The sequence below is a fragment of the Suricata suricatta genome, chromosome 2 (assembly GCF_006229205.1).
Source record: "Suricata suricatta isolate VVHF042 chromosome 2, meerkat_22Aug2017_6uvM2_HiC, whole genome shotgun sequence".
In the NCBI taxonomy this organism is placed as follows: Eukaryota; Metazoa; Chordata; class Mammalia; order Carnivora; family Herpestidae; genus Suricata; species Suricata suricatta.
The window spans coordinates 185366089-185388609 of record NC_043701.1 but is presented as its reverse complement, the minus strand read 5'-3'; the positions used below and the strand labels follow the sequence as shown (position 1 = coordinate 185388609).

General features: G+C 55.3%; 2 long non-coding RNA genes across 2 annotated transcripts; one reads left to right on the top strand and one right to left on the bottom strand.

Moving 5' to 3' along the window:
- The first annotated feature begins 11445 nt into the window (after window positions 1-11445).
- LOC115274096 lies at window positions 11446-13975 on the top strand. Its single transcript, XR_003901094.1, has 3 exons — window positions 11446-11553; window positions 11674-11793; window positions 13609-13975. It is a non-coding gene; the product is annotated as an uncharacterized LOC115274096 (long non-coding RNA).
- On the bottom strand, window positions 12677-16289 carry LOC115274097. The gene is made up of 5 exons (XR_003901095.1): window positions 16169-16289; window positions 15211-15323; window positions 14527-14677; window positions 14196-14383; window positions 12677-13119 (listed from the first exon to the last, which is right to left on the bottom strand). It is a non-coding gene; the product is annotated as an uncharacterized LOC115274097 (long non-coding RNA).
- Between the last annotated feature and the right edge of the window lie 6232 nt (window positions 16290-22521).

The following is a 22521-nucleotide window of genomic DNA, read 5'->3' as shown; positions in this document are numbered from 1 at the left end:
CGGCAGAACGTCAGGAAACCCTGGCGGGACCCCGGGGAGCCCTGCGTTCTGTGGGTGGGTGGCTGGGTAGAGCTAAGCAAAGCTGGAAGAGCCATAATCACGGGGATGAGGGGCCGGCAACTCATGCGGGTCTGCGGGGCCTGAGGGCCTGAGGCCCAGCCCGTGTGGGAACCTCCCGTGGAGGAAGTGGCTTTGGGGGCTGGGGGGCCGGGGGGCCACAGGGGGCTGAGCCTGGAGGCCTCACAGCACTCGGAGTCTGGGGACAATGTCAGCATTCGGGGGTGCTGGAACCGCCAGCCTCTGCCTCTCCCCTCCACCTGTGCAGGGGTGCGTCTGGCCGGGTGCTCCGTGTGACAGAAGCATGTTAGTGGCAGGAGTAAAGGCCTTGTCGTGGTGTGTGGCCTGCAGCCCGCGTCTTCCTGATGTCTGTTTGCTTCTGTTTCGCGGAGTAGATGGAGCTCACGCTCTCTCAGAAAATAGCGGCTCTTTCACAGACGTGGAGGGTTTACGAGGGTTTGCTCCCCGCTGTGGCCTGGCCTTTCTGAACCGTCAGACCCACGACCTGCTGGACCACTAAGCGGGGACCTGTCTGCCGCTGCCCGGGGGCCCGAACCCTGCTCCCGACCCCGAGGGCCTCCGGGGCGTCCGGGCGGCAGCTGGGCTCCCGGGGGCTTCGGCGGGCCGTGCTCTGGCGAGGGGCTCCCGGGGGTCTGAGGAGGCCGAAGGAGGAGCCCGTTTCCTCTCGGTTCCTTTTCCCGGGGAGCTCACGAAACTGTGGACCCGCTTCACTTCCAAGGAAGACGTCTCTCGCCCGCTTCTCTGGGGCACAGCCACCACCCGGGGCCCGCGGGCACAGAGAGGGTCAGTGCCAGGCTGGCCGAGACCCCCGGCTCGGTGTCAGGCAGACTGTCCAGATCTCGTGGCCTCCATTGGAGAGATGTGGGAAGCACCTGTCACTCGGCTGGGGCTCCCAGGGCTCGGAGCAGGCGGAGCAGGGCCGTGTGGCTCGTGGGCAGCTCTCGGGAGGAGCCTGGGGTCCCCGAAGCCGTCCGTGTCCAGACCCGCCCAGGTCTGGATCTGCGGTCCCCCCAGCGGACCTTGGTCTTGCACCTGAGCTGGCCTCTCCCGGCGCCGGGAAGAGCCAGGCCAACAGCAGGAGCCACGTGACTGGCTCCGACCCGCCCTCGGGCCCAGTTCTGGCGCCCCCGCCCTGTCCCCCGGCACCTCCGGGCCTGGGCAGGGTGACGGCTGCGCTCGGTGTCCTGCCTCCTCCTGGTCCCTGCGTCACTCACCTTGAAACGAGAGCCTCATCCGCCCCCCGCCCCCCGTTTCTCAGCGCCAGATGCACCCCAGCATCCTCCCAGGAACCTGCCGATTCTCGGGCACCAGACGGGGGTCCACGTGCTCCTGCCAGACCCAGGCCCCGCTGGAGACGGCCACGGAGACTCCGCGCCAAACCTGAGTGTGAGGGGAGGTGGCTCTCTGTGTGATGAGACAGCCTTCCTGTCCCCACGGTTACCGCCCAGCATCTGATGCCGGAGTCAGCTCGACGGCCGGGTTGACAGTGTGCACCCCGCTCCGGAAAGCGGGGAAGAGGCGGCAGGAGCAATTTACTCGCCCCTTGGGGCCTCTGAGAATGTGCTTTGAAAGCAGATGACTTACATCCTTTTGTACCCGGGGGAGCGTTGGCTTCTAGGTGATGTGTGTCCAGGCTCTGTCCTGGAACCTCTCAGGGAGTGGGCGGGGGTGGAGCGGCGCTGGCCAGGCTGCGGCATGGCAGAGGTCCGCGAGCAGTTTCGGGTGCTGGTTTTAGGGAGGAGAGAAGGGCCTGATGGGGTCAGGCTTGCTGGTGTGGGGCTATGGCAGCCTCTTGGGACTGTCCCCAGACCCCACACTGGCTGGCGGGCAGGAGGGACGGCGGCCAGAGCGTGTCCTGCTGGGGCAGAGCGGGGTCTGGGGGTGGGGGGCCCCGGCACTTCCCCGGCTTCCCCGTGCCCTTCTCCACTGCTCTGTGCACATCTGGGGGAGTGGGTGGGGCTGTCGGGGAGAAACTGAGAGGTGGGCTAGAGGCGATGGCCGTCACCCCGTCATCCCCGGTCTGAAGTACAGCTGGGTGGATGCTCACTCCCACCGTCCGAGGACGCGGCGTCTTCATGCACGGCGTTGGCGTCACGCGTGGGTGCTAATTATTTAGTCCCACTGTTTCCCTCACAGAGGGTTTGTTACTGTGGGAATAAAATGAGTTACAAAATAAGGCAAAGCCACTTATTTGTGTTATGGTCTCAAATTCAAACCAAATACCACCTCCGGTGTTTTTCTGCTTTGGGGGAACCAGTCACCTGCGTGGAGTAGATATTTCACCTGGCTTCCCTGCCTTCACCCTCTTGATGTCAGTTTGGACTTGCTCTATCTTCTTGATGCTACCAAGTATTGAGAGAACTCGTAGAAGACGTGAACGCAACGCATCTTTGGACGAGATCAGGTAATGCCTTACACTCGATGGAAGGCAAACACGTAATAAACCGGGAAGCAAGCGTGTTAGTCTTGGGGAGGGATTAGCAAGATCGTATTCATGGCTGGGTGTCTGCTGTGCTGTGGGCGGCGGGGCGCCCTGGGCGGGTCATGGGGGGCGGGGCACACACCGGCTGCACCCCAGCTCTCGCGGGCTGGGGGGTGGCTGCTCCCCTGGCCATCCTGGGCTATTTACCCAGGCTCAGGCAGTGGGGGGGCCCCGGGTCCGGCCAGACTGGGAGGAGGTTCCCGACACCGCCTCCACCTGGCCCTTCTGCGGCTTAGATGGCACCAAAATTGCGCAGAGTTTAAAATAATTTACGCACGGCTGTGGGGTTTCACATTTCCTATTCATGCCCCTAATGAGCAGCTCAGCCTGCCGTTAATAAGTGCTCTGAATGTCTGCTGGTTAGTGTCCTGCTCCAATTACCTGGGGTCTGAATTAAGGCCGGGCTCTCCCCGGGGGCCTAAATCATGACGATTTACTCCCTCGTTTGTTGCGTAGCTGCTTCTCCGGGGGTTTTGGAAGATTACGTGTTGCTGTAAATAACCCAAAACCGCTCTCGGACACGAAGCCGTGGTACTGGGGGGGCCGGGCTGCCCCAGCTCCGTGTCGGCTGTGACCTCTGTTCTCAGCCTCTGCGCGCTCCCCGTTTACCGGCTCTCCACTGCCACGGCCAGATCTAAACGTCAGTGCAGCACTAGATTTGGGCACGTAAGGTCTTGATTGGAGCGAATCCCCGGGGGGATGGGACCGTGGTGGCGCTGTGGTCACCGGCCTGGGCGGCCTTCCCCCCGCTGCCAGGGCCCCGTGGTGGCACGCTGGCTATGCTGGGAACATTCCGGCATTCTTGGGGAACCTGTCCCTTCTGGTAGAAGAGCCACGACCTACCGGGGTCTGGCCTGCACTCACAGCCCTGGCCCCTCCTTTCTGAGCTCCAGCTCCCCGGGCCACCACAGGCCAGTCCCCCCACGTGCCTGCTCTTTCCTGCCTGGAGACTTTGCAGGAAATGGTCTGTCCCTTCCTTCCCCCCTCGGACGCCTGCCTCCAGCCTGGGCCGCCTGTTCCTCCTCCTCCCTTCAGGGGTCGTCACCGTCCCCTCCCCAGCTCTCAGTGCATGACAGATGTGTCTGTGCCTGACGCCCGAGAAGCCCAGGGTCTGCCTCCGAGTGTGTGTCAGGCAAGTAGGCTGTGCAGTGGGGGCACCTGGGGGACGGGCGGCCTGCCCTGCCTTGGGCCCCGCTCTGGACGCTCTGGAAGACGTCAGGTGGCCATCCTGGGCGAGGTCAGGTTCACCACAGCCGGCCGGAGCAGCTTCCCAGCAGGGGCTGTCTGCCCCCAAGGCTGGGGGGCTGGGCTGGTGTCGTACCGCATGGGTGGGGGGCTGGGCCAGCGTCGGACCCGCGTGGCTGGAGGGCTGGGCCGGCGTCGGACCCGCGTGGCTGGCCTCCCATGTGGAGGGAATGACACGAGGCAGGAGCCGAGGGGAGGCTGTCTGGCTCTCACAGGTACTCAGTTCTGGAAACCGGAGGGGGCGGAGCTACAGTCGGGACAGTTGACTTTGTCACTCCTCCCCGCATGCAGAATCGTATCCATCAGGTTGAATTTGGGACTGGGTCGTGTCCCGACCTCGTGGCCCTGTGTGCGCGTGGGCCGCTCTGTAGCGCGGCTTCATCCTGCCCGACCAGTAATACGCAGGTGGGAGCGTTCTCTGCACCGACAATCTCACCGGAGTCTGCCTCCTACACGGAAACCCCGCGAGTCCAGCAGGCTCGTGTTCCAGAACAGACTGGGGCCTCGTTCAGGAGGCGGAGCCTGCGAGCAGCTCTTGCGTCCAGGGGCGGGGTCACGGGGTCGCGGGGACCCAGGGATGCGGGGACCCAGGACGCAGTGGACGTGGGGACGTGGGGACACGATGGACTCAGGGACACAGTGGGACATGGGGACGCAGGGACGCGGGGACTCTGGGTCACAGGGACGCGGGGACGTGGGGACACGGTGGACTCGGGGACACAGTGGGACATGGGGACGCGGGGATGCCACGGCGGAGCCAACGGGCACCAAGAAGGAAGCGCTGCCCGAGGCTGCGTCCAGCTCTGTTAGAGAGATGAGCAAATCTCAGGAAACGTGTGCGTCATATTCTTGATTCTGTAGGACAAACAACGCAAAAGCCCTTGTAGAAGTATCTTTGCCTGAATGGTTTATGTCTACGTGAGTGGAGAGAAAAGTACGAGCGCCTTCACGTACGCGCTTATGACCGGTTCTGGAGGCCGGCGGGAGCGCGAGGTGGGCAGGAGGGAGGCAGGCACGGAGAGGAGCGAGCAGCCTGGCCTCACCCACAGCCCGCACGGTGCGCACGCAGGTGCAGCTTCGTTGGGTGGTGCGTCCGTGCACGTGTGTGTAGAGGTGCCCAGAAACCCAGGCTCCCATGGACTTTCAGGCCCAATGGGCTGAGGAAAGGGCGGGCCGGTCTCCCCCCCGGGTCCCCCTGGGGCCCTGGCCCCTGGCGCTGCCGAGACTGTCCATCGGGTGGTGGCCTCGGGCGCTCAGTTGCGGCCAAGCGAGGCAGGTCTGCGGCGAGACACCGTGGCTCAGGGTAGGACCCTGGGGGCCTGGACCAGGTCTCCGTGGGGGCCTCATGCACCGCTCTTAGAAAACACCGGCTCCGAGCAGGGACTCAGAAAGTTGGCTCCCGCTCCCGGATGCTCAAATGAAAACTTATGAAATCATAAGCCACACAACATAAAACAAAACATCTCCCATTTGCTAGTAATTAAATGCTTAAACATTTAAATTATCCGTATCTTATGCTTATCAAATTGCTGGTAGCCTTAAGGCTATAAAAACACGCGATTCCCAAGTTCCCCAGATGTTCTGCCGCCTCGCTGCCTAATCTCAAGTTGTCAATTAAACCTCACTCACGACGGAGCTTCGAACGCCAACATTAACCACCGCGCCCAACCAAACCCGCCAGAGTCGAGATTCCCGTTATTAAGGAAGTAAATCTCCTTCCAGAATAAAGACATAAATACCATGTTTTTGCCAGAAAAATGATGTGGGAAGATGGCCTCCAGAGATTGTCTGTCAAACGCCCTTGAGGAAACATATCTTGGTGTGTTGATTGCAACAAACCTTCTCTAAATAGAACTCTAGCCGAAGCTCCGCCCCCTCCCCCCTGCGCTGAATGAGGGCGCACCGTCAGAGCCCTGCGGGGGGTCCCGCAGAGCAGCAAGATGGAGCCTCTTCGCAGGAACGCAGAGAAGCCCACACAACGGGCTTCGAAGGCGCCCAGTGCCTGCGACTGACCCGCGTCTATGAACCGCCTTCGTCGGGATGGCTGACCCGCCCCTCCCCCCCCCGCCCCGTCTAGCCAGGGTGGGCAGAGGGGGCTAGTACCTGAGCCTGGAGAATGCCACCGGCGTTTGTCTCTTGGAACAGGGAAGAAGGAAGCCGTGGACGGTCCGCTTGGACTAGGAAGTGTCTCCTCGCCAGCACAAGTCCAAGCCCGTCCTTCAGGATCGCTTTTCCGGACTTCCCAGTCTTGGCCGGAGTTTGGGATCTCGGGTGCAGAGGGAGAAGGAAAAGCAGTGTCACGGGCAGCGTCTCAGCCCTCCGGCGGCAGAACACAGTGCCCCGGAGCCTGGTGGCCATCTCGTGAGGCTCAGTGACCCAGAAGGTCAGGGGTCAGACGGTGAGCAGCGGGCCCGGCCGGCCTCTACCCCAAGATGTCCGAGGCCTTGGCGGGGAGGCCTGGGAGGCGCTGGGGGTGGGGTCTGACGGCCGTGCGCTGGACTCACCCAGAGCTGTGGTCACCCGTGCTCGGAGCCCAGCCTGGGCGGGGGGTGCCACCCCGGGGCTGCTCCTGCCAGCCTGGTCTCCGCTTGGCGTGCTGGCCGGAGGCGGCTCAAAGCTGAGCCTGAGCAGTCCAGCCAGCGAGGCAGACGATGACTTTTGTGACCCAGCCGCAGAAGTCACCTGCGTCACTTCAGCCTTCCGTGACTGGCACACATTTCTCCTGTGGCCGAATCCGATCTGGAGCCACACAGGGAAGGTGCTTCTGGAAAATGCAGTTCCGGCCCCCGGTGGGGGGTGGTCCATTCTCAAGTTCAGCCTGGACCGGGGGGTTTTCTGAGTGAGGCCGTGTTGGACGCATGTGTGACTTGGGCTCCTTGTCTGCGTGCCGTGGGGCCACAGCGGCTGGAGGCCGGCATCCTGGGGGGACGGCGAGGCGGCACCTGGACGGGAGGGTGGGGCGGGGTCTCCCCCGGGGCCGCTTCCCTCCATCGCGCGTGCAGGCGCCCCGTGTGGAGCCTGGAGAGTCGGGGGACCTTCACCGAGGGAACCGTCTTTTACAAACTCGGCCTTCCTACAGACACACGTTACCAGAGCGCACAGATCCGGGCCGTCTGAGGAAGGGCCAAGGAGGAAAATGTCATTTCAGTCATTTCAGCGAGTCTGCTTGGCTCGCGCGGCCGGCTGTGGATCTTCCCCTTTATGCGGGGCCGCCAGGGGCCTCGTGACCAGCCCTGGGTGCCCAGATGGACGCGGGGGGAGCAGGGCCCTGGTGGGGGCGCCCACGGGCCACGTGCTGCCGCGAGGCCTCCGGGGGGCGGGGTCCAGTGAGAGAGCAAGAAAACCGCACTGCCCACCGGCTGGTCGTTCATAGCTTCTTCGGCAAAGTATCCGTTCACATCTTTTGCCGTTGGAAACCTGGGTTTTGGGGCGCCTGGGCGGCTCAGTCGGTTGAGTGTTTGACTTCAACTCAGGTCATAATCTCATAGCTTGTGGGTTCGAGCCCTGCATCAGGCTCTGTGCTGACAGCTCGGAGCCTGGAGCCTGCTTAGGATTCTGTGTCTCCTTCTCTCTCTGCCCCTCCCCTGCTCATGCTCTGTCTCTCCCTGTTTCTCAATAATAAATAAATGTTAAAAAAAAAACACCTGGGTTTTTAGATTTCCTGTGGTTGACTTAGACATTTGTACATTCTCGACACAAGTCCTGGCTCAGCTCGTGATTTGAAATCTTTTCTCCTAGTCTGCAATTCGTCTTTTCTTAGCAATATCTTTCAGTTTTTTTAATGTTTATTTTTGAGAGGGGGAGAAACAGAGAGAGAGAGAGAGACAGAGAGACAGAGAGAGAGATGGAGGGGCAGAGAGAGGGGGAGACACAGGATCCGAAGCAGCTCCAGGCTCTGAGCTGTCCGCACAGAGCCTGACTCGGAGCTCGAACCCACAAACCATGAGATCATGACCCGAGTCAAAGTTGGATGCTCAACCGACTGAGCCCCCCGGGCGCCCCTCAGCAGTGTCTTTTTAAAGACAAGAGTAGATACTCTTGGTTTTGATGAAGTCCATTTAATCAACTTCTTCTTGTGGATCATGCTTCTAAGGTGTTCCGTTCAAGAACTCTGCCTAATCCAAAGAGTTACATTCTCTCCTGTGTTTTCTTTTAGGAGCATTATAATTTCTCATGTTACATTTCAGCCTATGATCTATTTTGAGTTAGTTTTTGTATAGCGTGAAAAGTATAGGTTGAGCTCAGTATTTTTTTTGCAGATGGACGTCCAGCTGCTCCAGAGAAATTTGTTAAAAAGATAACCTTTTGCTATATTTGTGCAGGTCTGTTCTGGACTCTCGGCTCTGCCCCACCGACGGACGTGTCTGCTCGCTGCACTGTGTTCGCCACTGCGGCTTCAGAGCGAGTGAAACTCTGGCAGCACGAGTCTCCCAACTTTGTTCTTCAAAAAAAATACTTGTTGGGGCACCTGGTGGCTCAGTCGGTTGAGCATCTGAGTCTTGATTTTGGCTCAGATCATGATCCCAGGGTCGTGGGGTCGAGCCCCACATGAGGCTCCGTGCTGTGCACGCTTAGGATTCTCTCTCCCTCCCTCCTTCTGCCCCTCTCCCCCCTCCGTGTGCACGCTCTCTTTAAAATAAAAAAAATTATTATGGTTCTTTTGCTTTTCCATAAAAGTTTTAGAATAAATATCTGCACGTCTATAAAAAAATGCTGCTGTGAATTTGTCTGGGATTGTGTCAAATGCATCGATCATCGTGGGGAAAACTGAGATTCTAACTATTGAATGTTCTAATCCATGAACATGGCTTGTCTTTCTTTTTTTTTTTTAATGTCTTTTTTTATTTTTAAATTTTTTTAAATGTTTTATTAATTTTTGATACAGGAGAGACAGAGCATGAGAGGGGGAGGGGCAGAGAGAGAAGGAGACACAGAACCGGAAGCAGGCTCCAGGCTCTGAGCTAGCTGTCAGCACAGAGCCTGACGCGGGGCTCGAACCCACGAACGTGAGATCTGACCTGAGCCGAAGTCGGAGGCTCAACCGACTGAGCCACCCAGGCGCCCCGGCTTGTCTTTCCATTTATTCATCCCTTCTTTGATTCCTTTCAACATTTTGTAGTTTTCAGTCGATAGGTCTTTCACATATTTTGTTAGGTTTATGCGTACATAGTTCAATTTTTGGAGCTAAAGTAAAAGGAATTGTTTTTAAATTTTCTTTTCTAATCATTCATTGCTAGTATATAGAAAAATGTTTGATTTTTGTATGTTAACTGTATGTTTCGTAAGAACATTTGTAATTCATGTATTGGTTCTAGGACCTTTTCTTTTTGGTAGATTCCTTGGGACTTCCTGCAATCATGTCATTTAAGTATAACATTTAGTTTCTTTCCTTCTCGTCTGTATGTCCTTTTATTTCATTTGCTTCTCTTACTGCATTGGCTACGAGGAGCACGGTGTTGGATGGAGGCGCAGGGAGGGGAAGACAGGCTTGCTTTTCACCAATATGACAGCAGCAGCATTTAGTCTTTCGTCATCAAATAATACGCTGTTCGCAGATTTTGTATCAATGCACTTTATCAAGACAAGGGAGGTCTTTTCTCTTCCCTTCCTGAGAATGAAAGGGTGTTGAATTTTGTCAAAACATTTTTTTCTTTAATCTATAGAATTATGTGATTTTTATTTTTTAGTCTGTTAACGTGGATTCTGCCAATTAATTTACAAATTCGCATCAACTTTGCATTCCCAGTACAAACACCAGTTGATTGTGGTGTTTATTTTTTAAAATGTTTATTTATTTATTTATTTAGATAGCATGAGCGGGGGAGGGTCAGAGAGAGAGGGAGACACAAAATTCGAAGACAGGCTCCAGGCTCTGAGCTGTCAGCACAGAGCCCAATGTAGGGCTTGAACGCACGAACTGTGAGATCATGACCTGAGCTGAAGCCGGACGCTCAAATGACTGAGCCACCCAGGTCCCCCCATAATGTTTATTCCTTTAATATATTACTGGCTCCGGTTTGTCAACCTTATGTTGGACATTTTGCACTTGTGTTCACGAGTAATATTGGTCTGTAGTTTTCTTGTTCTGTTTTGTCTGGTTCTGATGTCAGGGTAATGCTGGCCTCACAGAAATGGGTTGGGAAGGGTTAACTATCTGTTTTCTGGAAAGATCATGGATTCCTTAAATGTTTGCTAGAATTCATCACTGAAGGGGCGCCTGGGTGGCTCAGTTGGTTGAGTGTCTGACTTCAGCTCAGGTCGTGAGTTCCAGCCCCGTGTCAGGCTGTGCAGACAGCTCAGAGCCTGGAGCTGCCTCAGATTCTGTGTCTCCATCTCTCTCTGCCCCTCCCCTGCTCACACTCTGTTTCTCTCTCTCTCTCTCTCTCTCTCTCTCTCTTTCTCAAAATAAATGTTAAAAAAAGAATTCATCACTGAAGTCATGTGGTCCTGGAGTTTACTTTCTGGACCCCCCCACCTCCCGTTACTTTCTCTCTTCCTTACAAACAAATTCCTTTAATAGGATGATTCAGGTGATCTGTTTCTCCTGGATCTGCTTCGGTAGTTCGAGTTTTTGAAGGAATTGGCCCATGTCTTGTAAGTTGTTGAGTTTGTGCGCATGAAGTTGTGCTAAGTGCTACCTTGTGATTCTGTAATTAATGTCTGGGAGGTCCGCAGCGATATCCCCTCGTCATTCCTAAGAATGGTGACTTGTATCTCTGTTCTTCCTTTCTCCTGGTCAGACCGGCTAGAAGTTGATCAGTTTTACTGGACTCTTTTCCCAGGGGCAGCTTTTGGTTTCACTGATTTTTGGTATCCTCTTTCCGTTTCCAAGATCACTGATTTCTGCTCTCATCTGCATTTCCCCCTTATGTCTGCTTGCTTTGTGTTATTCTGCTCTTTATTTTCTGGTTCTTAAGGTGGAAACTTAGATGATTGATTTGAATGCTTTCTTCTTTTGTGATATATGCATCTAGTGGCCCGGATTTCCTTTAAGCTTTGCTTCAGCTCCATCCTGCAAATTTTAATGTTATATTTTAATTTTCATTTAATTATAAAGTTAGAGAGAGACAGCATGAGTTGGGGAAAGGGGCAGACAGTGAGAGAGAGAGGGAGGGGGCAGAGGGAGAGAGAGCTTCTGAAGCAGAGCATGGGGCTGACAGGGAGCCTGAGACCATGACCTGAGACCATGACCTGAGCTGGAACCGGGAGTCAGACACCTAATGACTGAGCCGCTTAAGTGCCCCTCATTCTAGCGCTTTCTAACGTCTCTCTGGACTTCCTCTTTGACCCAAAGTAACCCAAGTTACTTTGTGTAACTTCCAATTATAGGGAGGTTTTCCAAAAATTAATTTCCATTTCTTTCAAGGAACATTCATTTTATGATTTCTATTCTTTATAAATGTATGCCGGCCTGCTTTATGGCCCAGGATGTGGCTCTGGTCCTGTGTGATGGCCCAGGGTGTGGCCCTGGTCCTGTGTGATGGCCCAGGGTGTGGCCCTGGTCCTGTGTGATGGCCCAGGGTGTGGCCCTGGTCCTGTGTGATGGCCCAGGGTGTGGCCCTGGTCCTGTGTGATGGCCCAGGGTGTGGCTCTGGTCCTGTGTGATGGCCCAGGGTGTGGCTCTGGTCCTGTGTGATGGCCCAGGGTGTGGCTCTGGTTTGCCTCGGCACATGTCCCGTTAGCACTTTAACAGAACGTGTCTTCTGCTGCTTTGGAATGGAGCGCTCTGTAAACATCTTTTCTGTCCAGTTAGTTGATGAGTTTAGACTTTCTATATCTTTGCTGATTTTCTTTATACTTGCTTTTTATTGTTTGTTGGGAGATAAATATTGACATCTCCAACTATAACTGTCCATTTCTCTTTCCAGCTCCATCAGTTTTTGGCTTGTAACGTTTATGGCTCTGTGGTTGGTACATGTACATTTATGATGTGTGTGTTCATGGAGAGTCGAATCTTCTATGATCACGTGAGGTTCCCGCTTCACCTGGTAATTTTTCTTGTTCTGAATTCCTTTTTGTCTGATGTGAATGTAGAGACTTCTGCCTTTGTTTGATTAGGTTTAGTCATGTATGTCTCTACATCTATTTGTGGTCCATCCTTTTAATTTAATTCATATGTATAATTTTATTTATTTATTTTAATTTTTTAAATGTTTATTTATATTTGGAAGAGAGTGAGAGCATGCACAGGGGAGGGGCAGACATACACACACACACACACACACACACACACACACACACAGCACAAGCAGGGGAGGGGCAGAGAAAGAGGGAGACACAGAATCCGAAGCAAGCTTCAGGCTCTGAGCTGTCAGCATGGAACCTGATGCGGGGCTTGAACCCATGAAGCATAAGATCATGACCTGAGCCGAAGTCAGACACTTACCTGACTGAGCCACCCTGGTGCTGATGTATGATCATATTTAAAGTGGCCTTTTTTTAAAAAAATAGTTTACTGTCAAACTGGTTTCCATATAACACCCAGTGCTCTTCCCCACAAGTGCCCTCCTCCATCACCACCACCTCTTTTCCCCCCTCCCCCTTCAACCCTCAGTTAGTTTTCAGAATTCAATAGTCTCTCAGGTTTTGCGTCCCTCTCTCTCCCCAACTCTGTTTCCCTCTTCCCCTCCCCCTGGTCCTCTGTTAGGTCTCTCCTGTTAGACCTATGAGTGCAAACATATGGTATCTGTCCTTCTCTGCCTGACTTATTTCACTTAGCATGACACCCTCGAGGTCCATCCACTTTCCTACAAATGGCCAGATTTCATTCTTTCTCATGGCCTTTTACACAGTAGTTACTCAGATCTTCTTATATATCCACTCTAACAATCTCTGCCTTTTAATTTTTATTTTTTGACCATTTGTGTTTAATATAATTATTAGTATGGTTGGATTTAGCTCTACTGCCTTGTTGTTTGTGTTCTGTTTCTTCCACTGCTTTTATTTTTGTCTGTTTCCATTCTTTTGCCCTCTTTTGTGCTATTTGAAGACTCATTTATGATTACATTTTAATTTACTTATTTACTTGTACATTATATCTCTGCCCGGAGGTCTCACTTCCCATGACAGTGACTGACATGGCAGGGATTCTGAGCAGGCGGAGAATTCTAGAGAGGCAGATGCCTCTGATGGTGACTTTGTCCAGATTCCCTAGACTGGCAGTGGTCTTCCTGAGGGTCAGTTCCCACACAGTCTGACAGTTCACTCTGCCTCCCCATCGACGTGGCATTTCCCCTGAGACACTCCTTGCCCAGGGAGCTCAGCCTTGGGTCTGCTTCTCAGAGGACGCAGAAGCGGAGAAGACACGGTGTGATCTGCACAAACACAAGCAAAGAATAAAAGCTTCCTGATCAGAAGCCAGTCCCCTGCCTGGTCCACCTGCCGGGGAGGCCCCATCACGGACCTCAGGACCAGGCTTGGTGACCGTATGTGACGGGGGGTGGGGGCTCGGGTGCAGAGAGCGGCCCCGGAGGTGAGGCAGCTCTCACGCATTAGTTCTTGTGACTTGCTCGCTGTTCTCAGACTTGGGTGGGTGGGACCCGGGCCTGGGTGGGAGGTGACACTGCACTGTCACACATCCTGAGACTTGTCAGGGGACTGCCAGACGGTCGAATCGCATCCACAGGTCTGTCTACTTGAAGGTCATTTTGCATTGAATTTCGCGAGGCAGCAGAAGCACTACCTAGATTTCGGGGTGGATGGGGCATGCCCAGGGTGGCCGGGCATCGGGCCTGCGTCTCGCAGAGGAAGGCGGCGGCTCTGCTTCTGGCCGGGCCTCTCAGCCGGCTCGTTTCCTTCCTTAGCTGCGGACTTTCCCCTCTGCTTGTTTCTGTGCTTGCAAGGAAGAAACAACTTCCGGAAGGGCTCCTCTGGCTTCCCTTCTGCACCTGCCACGGCCACGGAGAAAAGCCCTGCTGCTCCGGCCCGGGCTCGTGCCACCGTTTCGGGAGGAGAACACGCCTTTTCAGAACCAGCCCAGGCCTGATCTGACCGGCAGGCAGCAGACACAGGCCCCTCTGTCCGTGGAAGCGCATCGACTCCTCTGCGGCGGTTTCGGGACGGATGCAGGAGCAGGCACTCGGCTGCCCCGTGGCCAAGCGGGGACCGCTTCTGTCTCTCGTAGGGACAGACCAATAGAGCTTCCTGTGAGCCCTTCATAAGTGTCCGTGATGAGGTAGCGATTGTCTCTTTTTTACGGAAGAGGTGATGGGGGTTCAGGGAGATCCGCAGCTAGCAGGTGGCAGGACCCGGACCCTACCCGCCTGTGTGGGGGCGGGAGGAAGCTCCACCCCCCGCACCAGCCGCCTCCGGGGCCCCCTCGCTGGGGAGGACGTCGGGTGTGGGGAGGTGAGGGCTGCACAGGTGGTCTGGGCGCCCTTCCCAGACAAACCTCTTGTGGGGACGGTGGCCTTGTTGACGGTGACCATACTGACGCTCTTCCCTGTTGAGTTGGTCTGAGGAGCGGTCACACTGGTGTTTGAGATCGGGGGACAACGCTACCTGGTCCGAGGGTTCCCACCTGCTCTGGTCCTGGGCCGGCCCCACCTGGTCATCTCTGTGGCTGTGGCTCTTCCTGGGCTGGGGGAGGGGGTGGGGAGGAGGCCGGGCAGGGCCCTGATGTCCGGGACGGGAGTGGCATCCGGCCCGGCTGAGACCCCCACTGCCCCAGCCTTGAGGCTCCTGCAGGATGTGCACACTTGTCTGCTCGCCTCTGCACTCACCTTGTCCAAATGGCGAGGAGCGGGCTTACTGGTCCTGCTCAGAAAATCAGTCTTTCCCGTTGCTCTGATGCCACCTGCTCAGGAAAGCAGCTCTGCCACCACGCACTGCAGGAGGCCGAGTCCTTGCAGAGCACCCCTGGGGCAGGTGCCGCTGAGAAGGGAAGGGACACAATGTCCCCATCGGGGCGACCCCGGGAGCAGCTAGAGACCACGCTTTTACGACTCTCCCCACTTTTTGTCCGAGCTCAGCCTGTGGCTGCTCTTTCACTGGGGCTTTTTAGAGTCACAGGATTTGGGGAGGGGGTGAGTGTGACAAAGACCGCAGGCAGCAGGAGGCCGGCGGGGCGAAGGCGGAGGCACTGAGTCATCCAAGACCCCGACGTCCCGCTGGGTGGGGGACTCGGATTCCCAAACCCTCGCCTTGCGCAGAGAAGGGACTCATGCAGATGCCTGTCAACTAAAGAAATCTTTCCTTAGAGTAACTTACACGAGCTTTAGTTTTCAAACATCCATCGTCAGTCTGAATAAAATTGGGTGCAGGACTCTGTAACCGTCAGATGCTTTTCTTCCCTCGGCCCTTATGAGTTGGGAGCTATTCTCTTTCTGAATATCTGTGTGTGGCTCACTGTGCTGGGAAGTGCCGGTGCCAGCCTGCGGCCAGGGCACGTGCATCTGCTTTCTTACCTCTGCGTGTGGGGGGTGCGGGATGAGAACTCCTGGAAAACTCTGCGGGGAGCCCAGCGGCGCCCGGGCCCCAGCGGGAAGATGTGACGTGCAGCGGGCCCGAAGGCTGTGTTCTGGAACAAGACGAAAACGTCTGTGCCAGGGAGATGGAAGCCAATTCCAAGCAATGGCCACACCTCTCCCCGCCAGGAGGCTGCAGTTTAAGCCACCCCAGAGGCCAAGGCTTGTCTCTTCCACGTCGCTCTGTGGTTCGCCTGGTGCTGGGGCTCCGAGTGTGTGCGGAGGGAGCCTAGACCTTGCTGGGGACCAGTAGCCCCCACCAGCTGGGAGCGACTCGGAGACATCGCCCAGGCAGCCCAGAGCTGGGGCTCCCAAGTGCTGGGCGAGGTGGCTTCCCCGGTGCACGCCTGGGGGGCTCGCCTGGACGGCCCACGTTCCCTGCTCTGGGGTCCTCAGGGCTGTAGGGCGGGACCCCTGGCTCTACTAAGAACTAAACGTGCCCACCTTTTCCAGAGGGAGGACAAGCCCCCGGCGCCGGCCGGGAGGGGGCGTACGTGAGCCCTGGGTGCTGGCCGGGAGGGGGCGTACTTGAGACCCAGCGGAGGGCCAGGAGGGGGCGTACTTGAGCCCCGGGTGCTGGCCGGGAGGGGGCGTACTGGGTGCTGGCCGGGAGGGGGCGTACTTGAGCCCCGGCTGCCGGCCGGGAGGGGGCGTACTTGAACTGTTCTTCCTAGTGGCCTGTGCCAGCGGGTGCTGTGATTCCCACACGTGACCTGCTGTGGGGCTGAGAACACCGTTAAGACGTGACCCATTCTCAGGGAGCCCGCGGTCTGGAGCAGAGGGGAGCCGCCACCAGACACGGCAGGAGCTGCCGAGCCCGGGCTGATGTGGCGGGCCCGGGACACGGGGCGAGGGCTGAGCAGGTGGGGCAGACACCGGAAGGGCAGTGGGTCCTCACAGGCAGCGGTGAGGACGCTCCGCACGGTGGGTGTGGCCGAGCGGGCTCGGAGGATGGAAGAGGAGTCTGGTAGATGGATGTGGGGGTGGGTCTTGAACAAATGCAGGCACTTGGCGGGGAGGTGGGGGGGAGACATGGGAGGCGGGGGTGCATAAGGGGGGTGCCCATGGAGGGCGTAGAAGGGACACAGCCAGTGGGGACGAGGACCCTCGAAGGTCTTCGGCGTCAGAATGGCTTGGCTGTGACGCCAGCGGGCACACCGGCTTTGTTTCTCCAGAGGATGCAGGTGGGCCGGTGCTGTCTCCTGGCTCGATGCTCAGGGCCAGCATCCAGCATCCCTGTGATGTGTGTAGCCGTGAACTTGGTCGTGTTTATCTTGCTTGGAGTTGGTCTGGCTCTGAGCTGGTGGATCAGTCCCACGTTGCTCCTGGAGTCTTCACCCCTTAACCGTGGATGTCCCCGCTGCCCAGCTCTCTGGCTCCTGGCCCTCCGGAGCGCCAGTCTGTCCCGCGGTGGCCGCGTCCCCCCCGGCAGGACGTGAGGGTTCGGGCTGCTCTGTGCGCTCACCGGCCTGGCTCGCGCCGCGGAGCCCGCCCAGCCTTGTTGTGGCTGCAGCTTCACGCCCGCAGCTCTCCTGTGCTCCTCACCAGCGGATTTCTCTTGTAAATTACCCGTTCAGGTTTTTTACCCAATTGTTTATCTTCTTAATATTGAGCTACAAGAGTTCTTTCAGTATTTTGGACCTAAGTCCTTTATTAGATGTCCGTCGTATCAATATTTGCCTGTGTGTCTCTTACCTATTTGGTTTCCTTTTTTAAATAAATGCTTATTTGTTTGAGACATGACACGAGTGAGGGCGAGAGGGGCAGAGAGTCCGAGCAGAGCACCACTTGGGGCTCAAACCCACGACCCTGGGGTCATGGCCGGAGCCAAAGTCAAGGGTCGTCACTCGCCCGACTGAGCCTCCCATGTGCCCTACTTGTATGTTTTCCAACAGTATCTTTCAAAGAGCAAAAGTTTGTAGTTTTGATGAAGTCCACTTTGTCATTTAACAAATTTTTTTAATGTTCATCTTTGAGAAAGAGACAGAGCGAGACAGGGGAGGGGCAGAGAGCGGGAGACAGAATCGGAAGCAGCTCCAGGCTCCGAGCTGTCAGCACAGAGCCCGACGTGGGGCTTGAACCCATGAACCGTGAGATCATGACCTGAGCCGAAGTCAGAAGCTCAACGGACTGAGGCCCCCGGAGCCCCAATATTTTTGAATGGTTTCTGCTTTTTATGTCTTTTCTCAGAAATCATTGGTTAGTCCAAGATCATGAGGATTTTTCCTTTGTTGTTTTCTAGAAGCTGTATGTGTTATGGTTTACGGCCAGGAGGTGAGTTTGGGACGTGGCGGGTGATTCGGGACGAGGGTGGTATTTTCTGTGTGTGGCTGTCTAGTGGCTCCAATGCCGTTGGTCGGAAGCATATTTCTGTCACTAAATGACTCTGGCTTTTTGTTGGCACTGAATTGCCCAACGCGAGTGGGTCTGTTTCTGGAATCTGTTCTGTTCCGTTGGTGTCTGCGCCCACACCTACGGCAGCTCTGTCCCCCGGGGCCGCGTGCCGTGACGCATCCCGAAAGGGGAAAGTGGACGCCGCCGACTTTGCATTTAATTTTCAGAATTGCTTTGGCCGCTGGGTCCTGTGCCCTCGTGCGGATTTTAGAATCCGCCGGCTCTGTGGACCCCCGGCTTCTTTCGCCTGGACCACTGCAGTGGCCTCGCCTTCCCCAGACACGAGGTCCGGTCCCCAGCACTCACGGCTTCCGGATCAATCCCCTCCCAAGATGGGATGTTCTAGGATTATTCCTTTGTTAAAATATTCTGCTTATTAAAATGGGCAAAATGTTTCCATTTTCCCTCATGCTTGAGTCATAATATGATGCATATGATTGTTTTCTCCTAAATCCAATTTTGGTTTCTTATGAGGCCTGAATGGAGTCATCACACTGTTTTCCCTGAGATTCGTGTTTCTGCTAAAATTGTAGGTCATTAAATTTCGGTCACTAGGATTGATCAGGGCCACCAGGCAGGTTAATGATGACAAAAATGCCCGCAGGGCGCGAAGCCCGGCTCCCTCCTGCCTGCGGACGGCGTGCGGCTGACCCTGACCCGCGCCACCCCGTTAGTCCTGTCTGCCCCCCGCCACGGGCAGGCTCTCCGCTGTCCACCGTGCGGGAAAGGTCTTTATGCAGCCGGGGACGGGGTCTGTCTGGACCAGGGTGGCCTCTGGTCGGGACGAGCTCGCTGCAAAGCTTGTCAGTGTCCTCCGGGGTGGGGGCCTCGGGGTCTGGGCAGACTCGAACTTTCTGAGCGTGGGCTCAGCTTGCTGTTCCCAGAGAGCCTCCCGTGGGGATCCGCGAGCTGCTCCTGCAGATGGCCCAGGGCTGAACTGGGCAACGCTGTGAATCCCACACTTGCCTTCCACGCCCCTGCACTTGAACATCCTCAAGGGGCTGTGGCTGGGGCCCCCGACCCCTCTGGGCTTTGTCCACGATCCCGCCTCCCTGGAAACTCCTCAGCCTCCCGCTACCCTGGCCGTGGGTCACCTGGACAGCCTGCAGTCCTGCTCAGTGCCTTTTTCTGTTGTTCTTCCAACGAGCTGTCAGCAATCGGCGGGGTATTTCACAACACATGGAGTCCCCAGGAGCGAGGGACTGGACCCCGTTCGCCTCGGGGAGATCACAATGTCCAGTTGAGACGCTGACGGATTGTGGATCGCTTTGTCACCTCACCTGAGCGCAGAGCGTGGTGCCTGCAGAGACACGGGCCCCAGAAAGGCTGCTCAGCGACAGGACATCACATGCAGAGCCCCAGGATGGCAAAAATGAACCTCCTGCTCTAAAGAGCCTCAGGCCGGCACTGCTGCCCTTTGGGGGAGACAAGGTCCCTCACCGCAGAGTCACGGTGAGAGGCCGGGAAGTCTGCTTCGAAAATCAGAAGCAGACAGTCTGAGTGTGGCTGCTCTGGGTCCCCAGGGAGATGGCTGTCTGCATTCTTGCACCTAGTGCACGTTTGTGGGGAGCCCCCTGCGTGATGAGCAGTGCCAGGGCCCTTCCTCGGTCTACGGTCCACGAGTAAACAAGTACAGCAAATCATTTCAAAATGTGACAAGTGCCAAAGGGGCGAAGAGGATGTCTGACTCTAAGGGAAAGAGGTGGGGAGAATTTTCCAGGAGGGGAGGTTAAGGCAAGACCTGAAGGGTGAGAAGCCACTGGCAGGGGCTGGGGGCAGAATGGTGGCCGGAAGCTTCCTCAGGCAGAGGGGATTGTTCGTGCAAAGGCCCTGAGGCAGCGGAGGCTGGTGCTCACAAAGTCCCGAGCGAGACAGCAGGCGGAGGTCAGGGAGAGTGTGTTTGTACAAGAAGCAGATTTAAGACTCAATCTGAATCCGTTTCTGGAGAGCTGCTTGGGCTGCGGGGTGGGAGAGGCGAGGGTGCCCAGCTGCGAGGCGGTGAGGCCCGGGGGGTTCTGTGCGGACTTTGCGGGGTGTCTGAAGCACAGAATGGACCTCAGGCAGGGGTTTAGGGAGCACGAGGTGCTGGGCACCCCGGGGCCGTCAGGGAGAAGCCTGGTGCGCTGGTCTCGGAGCTGCCAAGCAGGGGGGTTTGGATTCTTGCGTCTGGGCCCGAGGCGTGCTGGCTGGCGGCTCAGACCCTGGGGCTGCTGGTCCTCGCTGCTCAGTGGTGGCTGCGTGGGCTGGAGGGGTGGGCGGGGCCGCCCGGGTGGGCGGGGCCGCCCCGGCAGGAGGGCGTGGCCACGGCACCGAGTCGGTGGCACGTGGTCCCTGCATGAATCCTCCTGCAGGAGGCCAGGCGGAGCGCAGCGCGGCAGGCTGGCCCTGACTTGTGATGACTTTGTTTGGCTGCAGTTGTTACAAATGCCGAGGGTACAGGCTTGATAAATGTAATTTTAAAGGATGGCGTCAAATAAACCATCGCTGTTGTCAAATTATATTTAAATATTATGTGTATAAAACCAATTGTGCTGTACACAGAGCAAATAATGTCCTGAGTGGGCAAAGTGAAAAGTAATCGCCCAATCAATTATTAATAACCGTTTCCCAGGTAAAGGTTCTCTAACTGTGGTTCTTCGGTGCTAACAGCGAGGTCTCGGGTTTATAAATCGAGTACGCGGTGCGTGTTCACGTGTCGGTGTGTCTGGTTTTTGGGGGGAGGGGCCCTGCCCTCACCTCTCCTCACCCTGCGGAGCTGCTCTGTGCCTCCAGGACCGGGCCTCGCATCTGCCCGTGTCTGACTCCTTCAGGCAGCCGTCAGGACCTGGTGCGAGACGGTCCTCCCCTTACCCCACGGAGCACGTGACGCTTCCGAAGCTTTCCTGCGATGGGATGTGTGTGCCTGCCATGCACACTTCTGGGACACGGACAGGGCTGGGCTTTCAAAGCTACTGTTTACTGAACACTTGTGTTGAGTATCCCCAGGTGCTGAGCGCTTGGCCACCATGCATCATTGGGTCACAGTGGCCCCTCTAAGTGCAAAGCCTGTTTCATGGAGGGGGGACCGTGTTTTGAGGAGCGATGCTGAACACCAGGTGTCTGGATGCACAGAAGAAAAAAAGATACTCGACTCTCTACCCACCAGCGAAAATTAACGTGGATACACCACAGACCTAGAGGTGAGACCAAAGCAAGAGAGCTTCCAGAGGAATGCGGGAGGGAAATTCGTGAACTGGGGTTAGGCAAGAGTTCTTAGATAAAAGCAAGAGCCATAAAAATTAATAAATTAATTTTCATCAAAATTAAAAATTTTGCATCAATACTACCCAAAGCAATCTATATACTCAACACAATCTCTACCAAAATAACACCAGCATTCTTCCCAGAGCAGAACAAACAATCTTAAAATATGTATGGAACCAGAAAAGACCCCGAAGAGCCAAAGAATCTTGAAAAAGAAAACCAAAGCTGGAGGACTCACACTTCCAGTCTTGGAGCTGTGTTACAAACTGTCATCATCAAGATGGTACAGTACGGGCACAAGAACAGACGCTCAGATCAACGGAACAGAATAGAGAACCCAGAACTGGACCCACAAGTGTATGGCAAACTCATCCTTGACAAAGCAGGAAAGAACATCCAATGGAATAAAGACAGTCTCTTTGGCAAATGACGTTGGGAAAACTGAACAGCAACAGGCAGAAGAATGATCCCAGACCACTTTCTTACACCTCACACAAAAATAAACTCAAAATGGATGAAAGACCTAAACATAAGACAGGAAATCATCAAAATCTTAGAGGAGAAAACAGGCAATGACATCTTTGACCTTGGCCGCAGCAACTTCTTACTCAACACGTCTCCAGAGACAAGGGAAACAAAAGAGAAAATGAACTATTGGGACCTCATCCAGATAAAAAGCTTCCGTACAAGGAAGGAAACAATCAGCAAAACTAAGAGGCAACTGATGGAATCAGAGAAAATATTTGCAAATGCCATATCTGATAAAGGATTAGTATCTAAAATCTATAAACAATGTATCAAACTCAACACCCCAAAAACAAATAATCCAGTGAAGAAATGGGCAAAAGGCATGAATAGACACTTTTCTAAAGAAGACTCCAGATGGCCAACAGACACATGAAAAGATGCTCAACGTCACTCATCATCAGGGAAATACACATCAAAACCACACTGAGATACCACCGCACACCCGTTAGAACAGCTGAAATGAACAACTCGGGCAACAGCAGATCCTGGCGAGGACGTGGAGAAAGGGGAGCCCCCTGGCACGGCTGGTGGGAACGCAGACTGGTGCCGCCTCTGGAAAACAGTGTGGGGCTTCCTCAAAAGATTGAAAATAGGACTACCCTATTTTTTTTTTACTTCCAACAAACTTGAAGGAAAAACCAAATCCAGTTTTCCACTGATAATTTTTTAATGTTTTTAAGAAGAAATCTGAGTACCTTATTTTTTGCATACAATTCAGAGGGAGTTAAAAAAATTGAGTGACATTGTCATAACAATATCCTTTCTTTTTTATAAGTTAATTTACTTATTTTGAGGGGGGGCACAGGTGGGGATGGGCAGAGCGAGAGGGGAGAGAGAGAATTCCAAGCAGGCGCCTCAGTGTCACCGAACAGCCTGTTGCAGGCTCGAACTCATGCAGTTTGAGATCATGACCTGCGCCGAAATCAAGACTTGGATACTTAACCCGCTGGGCTGCCTGGGCGCCCTAATGTTCTTTACGACAGCATTCTCTTTATTTACACGGGCAAGATTAGCATCTGCATCTAATAAAACTGACAATGGGGTGCTACTGTGTTGAACCCTGTTTCATTTTATCACTAAGAATGC